This window comes from Mastomys coucha, unplaced genomic scaffold (genome assembly GCF_008632895.1).
Source record: "Mastomys coucha isolate ucsf_1 unplaced genomic scaffold, UCSF_Mcou_1 pScaffold16, whole genome shotgun sequence".
Classification (NCBI taxonomy): domain Eukaryota; kingdom Metazoa; phylum Chordata; class Mammalia; order Rodentia; family Muridae; genus Mastomys; species Mastomys coucha.
This window is the reverse complement of record NW_022196898.1, coordinates 49,920,270-49,931,311: the sequence shown is the minus strand read 5'-3', so window position 1 is coordinate 49,931,311 and position 11,042 is coordinate 49,920,270. Positions and strand designations below refer to the sequence as shown.

At 44.8% G+C, this 11,042-nt stretch overlaps 1 long non-coding RNA gene across 1 annotated transcript; it reads left to right on the top strand.

Annotated features, from left to right (window-relative positions):
* Positions 1–3,776: 3,776 nt before the first annotated feature.
* LOC116094215 lies at positions 3,777–7,541 on the top strand. Its single transcript, XR_004120001.1, has 3 exons — positions 3,777–3,848; positions 6,463–6,511; positions 7,340–7,541. It is a non-coding gene; the product is annotated as an uncharacterized LOC116094215 (long non-coding RNA).
* Positions 7,542–11,042: the final 3,501 nt, after the last annotated feature.

Below are 11,042 nucleotides of genomic sequence, written 5' to 3'. Positions count from 1 at the left end.
TCTATGAATACATTGCATCCTGATAACTTTTGTCCCTTATCCGGCCTCCCATCCCATCCTCCTCCTCCCCTTCCCACAATTCCCTTTTCCATACCAATGTCTTTGGTTTGTATCAAGACCTAGTGTGTTAACCCAAGGCCATCTCTAAGGTCCTTGGATAACTCATCCCACTTCCATGTCTCTCTCCTCTTCTTCAATGGGGTTGACATGTGACCTCTTTGCTTTTTGCTCTGGCCTCCTGTTGACATTCCTACCCCACCCCACCCCACCCCATCCCACCTCCCACCCCCCTCTCTCTGGAGCTATAGACCCAAATAAATTCTTTCCTCAATAAGTTGATTTTGGTCATGGTGTTTTATCACAGCAACAAGGAGCAGCTAGTACGCTGTGGGTTTGGTAACTCTCCATCGCAGTCCAGTGGGCTCACCAGTGCTAACTCAGCCCATGTCAGTAACTCTTAGTTCTCAGAATCTATCAGTGGACTACTAGCTCAGTAAGAGAAACTAACCAGTTCTCTCAAGCTCCTCCCTCATCCACGGTTGACTGTTAACAGGCTGTTAAGCAGCCTCAGTGTAGACAAGCACAGGTCATGATTGGAATGGCTGTATCCTCCCCAGAAGATGACATTCCACAGCCTTCTTCCTGTGCTCCCTCTCTTAATTTTCTTTCCTCTTCCTCAGCGCTCCCTGAGCTACAGAGGTATAAATGTTTTGGTTATGGCGGAGCACAACCCTCTTCACCTTGAGCGGGCTTGTGTGCACGTACTCACCTCCTTTCACAGCAGAGAGGAAGAAGCCACTCTGGTTTAGACTGACTGGAGCGTTTGTCACCAGCTGCCATGTGCATACACTAGCTTAGCTCGGAGGCAGGCAGCCTTAAACAATTTTTGATTGATTTTGATGTTCATCAAGGTGTTTAGACAACAACTTCTAGAGCAGGGATTCAAATGACCTTTTTATAAGGGTCGTACATAATACCCTGCATGTCGGATATTTACATTACGTTTCATAGCAGTAGCAAAATTACAAATAGGAAGTAGTGATGACAATAATTTTATGGTTAAGGTAATTTTATGGTTAAGGGTCAGCACGACACACGGAACTGTGTTAAAGGGTCTTGACATTTAGAAATTTGAGAACCGCTGTTCTAGAGGATGCATTTAGCAATATACATTTGCAACATTTTATGTAATATCTTTTCACCATTTGCCTACCTGACTAGTAAACTTCTTAGAAATATTTTCTTTTATTCCCCGATTTTTAATAAATATACTTTTAAAGCACTTTTTAAAAGTGAAAATTTCTTTAATAAAAAAACATAAATAATGTGGGCACACAATTCATAATGTATTTCATATCCCTCCTCTCAAATGTTCTATTGGTCTTTTCAGCAAGGGTGAATGATTCTCACTGTCTCAAGTACAAAGACCAAAGACTGGGTGGAAAAAGTATGGCTGAATGTAGTAAAAATGGAGTTAAATGTTTGGAAAGAGGGGCATCCTGACAGATGTGTGGCTCAGACACAAGAGAAAGCGAACAGGAGTGTCCCAGTCCTGTAGATCTCTCTACTGGCCATTATAAAGCCCTGACTGCAGATCCTAGGATAAGGTGGTACCTGTACGCTTGAGAACTACAAGAGCATCTCTGCACTAGCTGTGAGACCCTGATTCTGACGTCATGCTGGTAGAGAAATCCACCCAGATCTCACAAGGCAATCTTACCTTCCCATTGCATCTCTCCACGAGGCTTGGAATTTTAGAAGAGGTAAGAAAAGAGAAAAGAACAGCTGGCTACCTAGATGGGATCCAAAATCAGGATTTGGTCTTCTAAAGCAGGGCTGGTAATACTTGGATGATAGGCTCCTGGCGGGGAAATCAGCTCTTGAAAAATTAGGATGAATATGTTTGGCGAGGGACTCTGAGGAAGAGAATTTCAAAATGAAATTTAGGAGAGGGAGCAGGGAAATATGCTCATCCAAAACCTTAGCTCTCGTGCTGGACACCTTCCACCTGCATTTCCAGTTTGTCCTCTGTCCTTCTGCCTCTCTCTAGGCCCAGGAAGCCGACCATATGGCTGAATCCTTGGCCTCCCAAGGATTCTCTCTCTTTGGCTTGATACATGCGAAGCACTGTGTAGGAACTCTGAACTAACCATACCTTCTTCTTACCCCTTCAGTCGCAGGAGTAGTAACAACTCCTTGTAGTGGTCACACCCAGGATGCTTCATTATTCTGCCTCAGTTTCCCCATATCATGCTCTCTTCTTTATAAGTTAGACCTTTCCTTCTCTTTAAGTATGTCAGCTTCCTTCCAAAGTTCTGATTGAGTAGAGGGAGAATGGGTATCTGGTGCCCAGTGCTTTTCCACAGGATGCCAAAAGAGATAGGAACTATGACTGTTATGCCAGGAGCAGTGATGTTCTTAGACTTTAGAAATCTGCACGGTAATGGATGCATTCAATGACAAAGGGAAGTAGAGCTCTCCATTCAGGTTAACTGTTAAATGCCACTTAAATAGTGAAGGTGGAGCCTATTAGACAGTGGTTGAAAAAATAAGGACCTAAAGTATCTATTAGCCCTGCCTATAGGGACACACCTGTGGTGACAACCAGGTGTCAAAGGGTGGACTTAGCATGGAGCTAGCAGTGAGGAGGGGAGAGAAGGCATAAAAAGTATGTGGTTATCCACACCAGGGGCTTCTAGCTAAAGTCAGTGCTATCCACCCCGAAACACTAGCTAATCAGTTTTATAAATAAGATCCCCCAATTCATGGTAAATGGGCTCAAACATGCTAGCTGATTAGCAGCTTCACAACCTAACCTATGCAACCTTGGGGACATAGACCAGGAAGGATTTAAGAGGCAGAGATCAGGGGCTGGAGAGATGGCTCAGAGTTTAAGAGCATTGAATGCTTTTTCAGAGGATCCAGGTTCAATTCCCAGCACCCACATGACAGCTAATAACTGATCCCCCAAGATCTGATACCCTCGCACAGACGTATATGCACATAAAATAAATAAATATTTTTTTTTAAAAAGAAGAGGTTGGCTTATTTTCAAAAGTACAATGTGTATTTCAGAAACTATTAGCAGGGAAGCTTGGTGTTGGACCCTGTGAAGATTCTAGGCTGATTTAATTAATAGCTTGCGAAGTGCTGAAATAAAGGAGTAAGAGGACCGATTCAGCCTGATGAACCAAGAAAAGGATCCTCAATACGGTCAGCACACCTGCAAGTACCAGGAGCTCTCTGAGTGCTCCACTCCACCAGGCTGCAGAGGACCCTGGGAAACAGATTCTACCATTGGCCCCGTTTCTAGATGGAGCAGGCTCAGCCATAGGAGATGAAAACTCACAGGATGTGGTACACATAGGTACTGCACCCCTGTTGCCTGCACATCGGTGTCTTTTCCCACTGAGATAGCAATACACTTGACAGAGATAACTTGAAGAGGTCTTATTTGGGTTCTTGTGTTCAGGGGATTCCATCCACTGTTTTGTAGACAACTTTACAGAATAGCTCATGCTGTCACAGAGCAGAAGGCGAGAATGCTGGCACAAGGCTGAATTCCCAGACTCCTGTTCTGTCTGAGGTCCTGTGAGAAGGTGCCACCGACATCCAGGGGTGGGGGCTACTCTCTCAGTTGATCCTTTCTGACCTACCCAGAGATCTGCCAGAAGACCCCCAAGCAACCAGACCCTGACTCCTAGGTCCAGAGGGCACCAGTGACACTATAATGAACAAATGTGATGTAGAGATGAGAAAGACTACCTGGTAGAGAGATGGGAGACAGAGAAGCAGTGTGGTTCCTGTGCTGTGGAAAGAGGTAGAACTGGAGATACAAGGATGATGAGGTGACTGCTCAGCTGCCTGAGGCCATGGTAATGTCCGGGCCATGCTGCTGCTGGGGGCCATACCTGAGCTAAGTGGTCTGAACTGTCTTATCTGGACCATGCTGCCATTGGGAGCAGAGCCTGTGTCTGTGACCCTACTGCAGATGGGGGTCTGTGTTGATGTGTGAAGCCATGTGCTATGCTATGCTGGTGTTTGTGATCTGGGCTGCCCCCTGAGGTTATTCAAGTGCTAGTGCTGAGTTGACCCCACCCCTTACCAGCTATAGGAAAGCTGTCCCGACCTCTCACTCAAGGCTGTGGTGGGCAAGACAAGGGAGCTGGTCCCACCCTTCACCAGGCTGGCATGGGAGAGCAGACCCCGATGGTGTAGGTGCAGAACTGGCCGCCAACCCACACCCCCATTCCCACTCCCCAGAGCGGGAGAGCTGGCCCTGGCCCTCGACTAGAGGAGGGGATACCCAGCAGAGACCCCAGCTGACCAACTCAGCTACTACCCTGGCCCAGATCCAGGACCTTGGGTTGGTCCACCCCAACATCTATCCCATCTGTGAGCTACTGTCATGTGTGAAGAGATGGTTCTGGCAGAACCATAGCCACAGGATCTTCATGACTCTGGGCAATTGCAGGATAACCAAGAGGAATGTTGGTGAAGGTCCAGTATTGATGGTGTAGCAGATGCCAGAGGCCTTGAACCAGACCAAGGACCCATTGCAATGAACATTTGCAAGTAAAACTACTTGGGCAAAAGGGTATACTGCATGACACACTGCAGCTCCCAGTGCCACTAAGGGGAATGAATGCCTTTGTGATGGAGAGGAAGGGAAGATCGGGGATGGGGTGGTTCAAGATCGGTAGAACTGGAGATGCAACAGCTGAAACAGCGGTGGATAGCATTAGAGAGGCTGTGATTAACAGAGGAGCAGGCTGTGCCCAGAGGGGTTGGTGTGGGAGGTTTTTTTTTTTTTAAGATTTTTTATTTTTGTTTTTGTTTTATTTTGATGAGGAGTCTACAAGGAAGGAGGATGGATATGCAAGGACTGGGAAATGGTGGGATTGGGATGTATGATGTGAAATTCCCAAAGAATCAATAAAAAAAATATTAAAAAAATGAATGATATAAAAAGAGGACATGAAGTTGTGAAGGTCCTGTGGGAGCTGAAACAGAGGAGGGGAGGACAGATATGATCAACAAATATTGTACACACGTATGAAAGTTTCAAAGATTTAAAAGGAAAAGGGGAAAAAACAGGTGCCAACCTGTAATCTTAGCATTTGAAAGGAGGAGGCGGGAGAATCAGGAGTTCAAGTCTAGCCTGAGCTATATAGTGATCTTGTGGCTAGCATAGATTACATGAAGAGACCTGGTTCCAAAACTCTGAAAAACCAGAGAGTTGGGAGGAGGGAAGGGGCGGGGCCGAGTGATTGTGAGCAGGAAGCATTGGCTTAGAGCCCAGAGGCCATGCCCCAGTCCAGTCCCACTCCAGTGGTTGGTTGTTCAAATTTCCAAGAGTCCCTCTGGATTTGATATGTCTCTGATTCTGAAAACAACTATCAGGTGAGACTAAAAATGTCAATGGAAACATACTCTAGTCTCCTCTGTGTGTTAGCCATGCGTGTTAGCTGGGATAGAGCTGAGGACGAAGTCAGTGTTCAGAGTTTCCCTATTTTTCTTTTTATTAGCTTTACTACTCCAGAGTGCAGCCCAGTTTTAATTACCTCTGATGTTATAAAAATAATTTCATAGTTTTGGAGTTGAAGATTACCTTTTAGTTACCCAGCAACAGCACCCATTTTAAAGAAGAGGAAAGCAGAGTGACAGGGGTACCCTGCTTTACCTATGGTGATGCAGAGGGCCTGGGGCTCTCTCCCTTTCTAATCCAGCCCCTTTCCACACATCATCCTGCTACCTTAGCTTCACTAGACAAAAACAAGCAAAACACACTCCTTTACTCCTATTTGCTGTCAGTCTTACTTAATGATGTCCTTCAGTGTGATTATTTGTGAATTTATTTACTCTCTGTTGTTTGAGTTCCCTTGTGAAACTCAAGATAGTGGTCCAATAAGGATTATTCAGTGTTTTAAGCACATACAGGAGCCACCAAGACATAATTTGAGGGTCTGGGTGCTACAGGAAAACTGACTTGCTTCCATTTGTCACAAAACCCACAGTCAACATCTAGGAAGCATAGCTGTCGGCTTGTGGAAGCTCCAGGCCTCCTCAACCTGTGGGTTGTGACCCCTACAGGAATCACATATCAGACATCCTGCATATTGGATATTTACATTATGATTCGTGACAGTAACAAAATTACAGTTATGAAGTAGCAATGACATAATTTTATGGTTGGGAGGGTCACCACAGCATGAGGAAGTCTTACAGGGTTGCAGCATTTGGAAGTTTGAGAACTCAAGTTTGGGAAGGGCTCTATATTGCTCTGTTATAACTTAGAGTATATAAAGGACTGCCAGTCTTAGCATGATGGCCAAGAGCAGCGTGAGAGCACCCCAGGGGGCTCTACTTCAGAAATAGAGTTTGACATCACCATCAGGATAGCCCTTACAATCTTCCCCTGCAACGAACTTGTCATTATCTTCATTTCTATTGTCTCTACAGTGTCCATAAAATAGGAAACAATCAGTTGGATTGGATTCATATTTCATATGTAAGTATCTTCCTTGGGAGTACTTCCTGGTAATCCTAAAGTTGGCATCCACAGAGTCAATAGATGGTGGGGAATGATGACTTGAAAACTGGTATGAACCCTTGTGAAATCTGCACTGGGAAACACGGTCCTCATCAATCATCACCAATCGGCTCCCTAGCTGACTTCATATGCCAAAGTCCCAGCACTGGCTGGATGATTCCAGATGAATCCTTGAGTACCCTGGAATTTTCCAGACTGTTGCCCACTCATTTTTCTCTCCTCTGGATTCAGGTGCTAAAGCACAATGAGGATCTGTTTACTCATAGGAGTGTAGTTGCCAGGGCACCCAAGAGCTTTAATCAAATCACGCACTAGATCTATGCCGCACAACTGAAAAGCAAATATTTTCCTGTTTACCTTTTGTATACCACCTCCAGCTGCTGATGCAGGCATCAGGTTGGTTCTTCCACCAGCGTGAAAACTGTTTGCTAGGTGGTGGGGATTATAGATGATTTCCTTTTTTTAATCATTTCAAAAATGTCCTTTACTGTTGACACAAAATTCTGTGAAAAAAAGAAAAGCTTTTAAAAAAGGTTACAGGAAAGTCTTTTCTAGTAAGAAAAAAAAAAAGGTATTTTTGGAGAGATCCAAGCCATGGGAGGACATGTGTTCTGACAGCAAACACAAGTGTCAAGGTGGCAGACTTGATAATTTCCTCCTATAAAGGGATTTGTGGATGATTGACTTCTATGGATAATCAGCATGTCAATGTTATTATGTAGAAAGATGTACACATAATTAATGAAGTGCTTCATTTTCCCATCCAACTGTTCCTGTGCCCAACAGAGAAAAACCTCAAGAAGGAGTTGGCTCAAGGGCATTTCAAAGCCACAGTCGATGTCATTGTAACCGTGTAGATGAAGGAGTATGGATGCTCATCTTGGAGGTCAGATGTGGCCTGCTGTGTGTCTTCTCTTGCCTGGTTCTGATTAGCCAAGGCTCTCTAGGAAGCATATTTGGAGCAAGGTGATTATAATGCTCTCATAGATCTTGTTTTCTTTATGTGTCAAGCTTGAATCTAAAGGACTTTATGATCTTAGGATCCCAACACATTTTATGTTCATGAAAATTGACCAGAGGGCAACTTTACAAGCACATCCTATTTCTAGTTCCCCAAATTCAAGGATGCCTTGTGTATGTGTAAGTAGTGATGGGGATTCTGGTCTTGACACGTTTGTAGCCTGTGGTGGGCTAAAGGAGTCCCCAAAAGTCACCTACATGGAACATCTAACAGCAACGAATGTGACCATAGAAGGCAAAAGGTAAGATAAAGTTGGGGCCCTTGAGAGCAAGGGTGAAGGCCAGATTATCTGGACAGGCTTCAGTGTAATCACATGATCTTTATGGGAGAGAGTGGGTTGTGGTGATGATAGCAGTGGCCATGGGGTGTGAAGATGGAGCCAAGAGATGCAGTCCCAAGCTAAAGGATGCACGGTTGGCCACTAGAAACTAGAAGCAACAGGGAACTGATTTTCCCTTAGAGTTCCCTAAAAGAGTGTTTTTCATGTCTGCATCTTATCTTCAGATTTCTGCTCTCTGGATCCTTGACAGAATATATTTCTATCTTTGAAACCACACCATTTGCTATTATTACAGTAGCCACGAAACGTAATCCAGACTGTTGGTCTTGATCCAAATCATGCCTTCAATTATTAGCTGTAATCTTCAGCATCATGCTCTGAACCTTAGTCTCCTCATATATGAAATGGGAGCATAGATGTAAGGTCTCTAGTACAGAATGCTACGGTTCTAACACACACTGATGCCCCATTAGTTTTTCATGGGAAAAATTACTGTATGTCTGTAAAGCTTATACCATGTCCATGAGCACAATGAGGCCCTTAGCTTGCAGTGGTAGTCTATGAATGATAAGAGAAATGCATGTCTTAGAGTGATGGAGGAACAAGAGCTCAGAGGTGAGAGCTGCTGCTGTTGGTGGGCTGGGCTTCCTGTGGGAGGCCAGGAAAAGTGTCTCGGAATCTTTGCCTAATTGTAAACCAGATGGACCAAAGTAAAAAAAAATGCGCATTTCATATTTTAAAACTCATAACTGAAGTCTAAGTACACTCTTTATTTGTAACTTGTCGGCTAAGGGAAAATTACAGGATGGGTCATGGCAACAAGGAGATTATGGGTTGCATCTGATAAATGGCTATTTATGTGTATTGAGCCGGCTCTGGGGCATTCTCAGGGTGTAATTTCATAGCAGAGTTAACATCATCACATAAAATATGACAACAGGCTTTATACCGCCCATCTGAGATGAAATTGCAGCTTTCATAATGAGCAAGTGGGGCCCAGGAGGCAAATGGATTGCCCCCCCTCCCACTACCTGTCACATCCAGTTGCAGGCTCTGGGAATGAAGTGAGGACAAACAGGAGAGGTGGCAGGCTATGGCCTCTATTCTCCAGGACATGAGGCACCCAGCAACTCACCTTGGGAAGAACAAATCTCTCCTCCACATCCTAGGGACATCTTTCTGCACTTGAGCTCCTGTAGCCCTAAGCATAAGTATGTTGGCCAGCATCACCCTCTCTGAGATGATTTAGCCCAGCCCCCATTGATCTTACATTGACAAGGGCTCTGAACTCTCCCTTGCTGGCTCCGTGGTTAATGATTTATGAAAAAAAAAATCTCAATGCCCTGCGGTGGTCCCCACTTGAAGGAGACACCAGAGTAAATATTTTAAGTGGACCCTCTTTGAAATGAAAATAGTCACAGCAGTGTTAATCTCCTTGGCCATTTAGATATCTCTCTCTCTTTCTCTCTCTCTCTCTCCCTCTCTCTCTCTTTTGTGTGTGTGTGTGTGTGTGTGTGTGTGTAAATGACTTGGTCTTACTCTATGTAAGAACACCATTATTCTGTTTATAACCTGGTCTCCTCTGGATTTCCTTGTACTAAACTCTTTCTTTCCCACATAGTCCCATCCTAGAATCTGAGCACTTCTGAGAATGTGTGCACTGGGGCTCAGTCCGGACAACAACATTATTGTTTGATTCCTTGAGATCCATTGTCTTGCTCTCTCACACTGGTCAGTATCACCTAACCTGCTTTCCACCATTACAAACATGTTGACCTTTTTTTTTTTTTTTTTTTTTTTTACCTTGTGTATTCAAATAGAAACTTTCATTCTCACCCTTCCCATCCTTCTCCTACCCATGCCTACAAACAGAAGGACAGATTAGCTGAGACCCTGCCTCCATCTGGAGCAGAACAATGTGGGCACCAGAGGACTGACTGGCCCCTTCCCGAGTGCCTGCTCTGCAGTTTCAAGTTACTTGTAAGCGTCAGCCATGACCAAAAGAGAAAGGTTTCAGTTTCTGAATCCAATCCCTTTCTCTGATACTTCATGTATGTCTGGTCTTATCCTTCTCACCCTTTGCTAGGGGCCAGCAGAGGGGAAAAGCTGTAGGAGAGATGCTGTTCACTGGAACATAAGGCAGATACTATTCCCTGGAATGTAAGGCACTTTGGGAATGACAAGCACACTGGGAAGACTCAGAGGTTGTATTTTCATATTGTGCAGTTGGGCTCCTTTCAAAACATCCACCAAGGCTGGGCTGGAGCCCCATGGCAGAGTGCTGGCCCGCCATGTTGAGGCTCAGCATCTCAAAAATCAACAAAGCGTGACATCATCTCCCCACTGTTAGAGACTGCAGCATGTAAGAAGTTCATCACTGGGAGGTTTCTAGGCTCTTCTGGTCCTTTGTTTGCCAAGCCATTTTAGGTTGTAGCTTATATGTTTAAAATATTCTGCCACGAAATAGGGGCCTATGTTCTATTCAAATCTTCTAAAAACAAGAATTGTCTTTGAAAACAATTAAGAAGTCCAATTAAGTTCAGCCTGCACACTCTTGTCCACTTTCTAAAGCATTCACAGTGTGATTGTGGCCATTCCTGCCTGTGCACCACCCAGGCTGAAAGCTGGGCAGTGTCTCCCCACAGTTCAGTGTTTATAGTCTTGACCGTGATAACTCCAAACACAAGTCCATGCTGTTTGAAAGCATCCCTGTCTCCTGCCTGCTTCACCATGATGCTCACCTCTGCCCACATCCTCTGGACTCCAGCACCTTCCCTTCCAGATGCTCAGGTTAGAAACTATGAGTCTCCCCAGCCCCACTGCAGGGCCTGTTGCTCTGGTAAGGAAGTAAGAGGTCATCCTCTTGACTGGTACTTGCCTGATGACAGGTCAGAAGGTCAATGGGGTTCTGTCCTCAGGGCATCCCCTCAGTACCCTGGGTTCTTGAATAGGTTGCTTTCACACTCACATCAGATACATTGGGTGGGGGAGGGAGATTTTATGACTCCCTAAAGAAATCATCAGCAGCTCATTCTCTGAGTCTGGGATCCTTGCCTGCGTTGCCTGCTTCTGCTCACCTTTCAGAGATTTCTGAGGGTCCAATGATATACTTTGAGGGTTTGAGTTAGCAAGAGAGACACGATCGAGGAGGGTGTTTATTCTATGTTGCTCAACAGTCAGGCTATGCA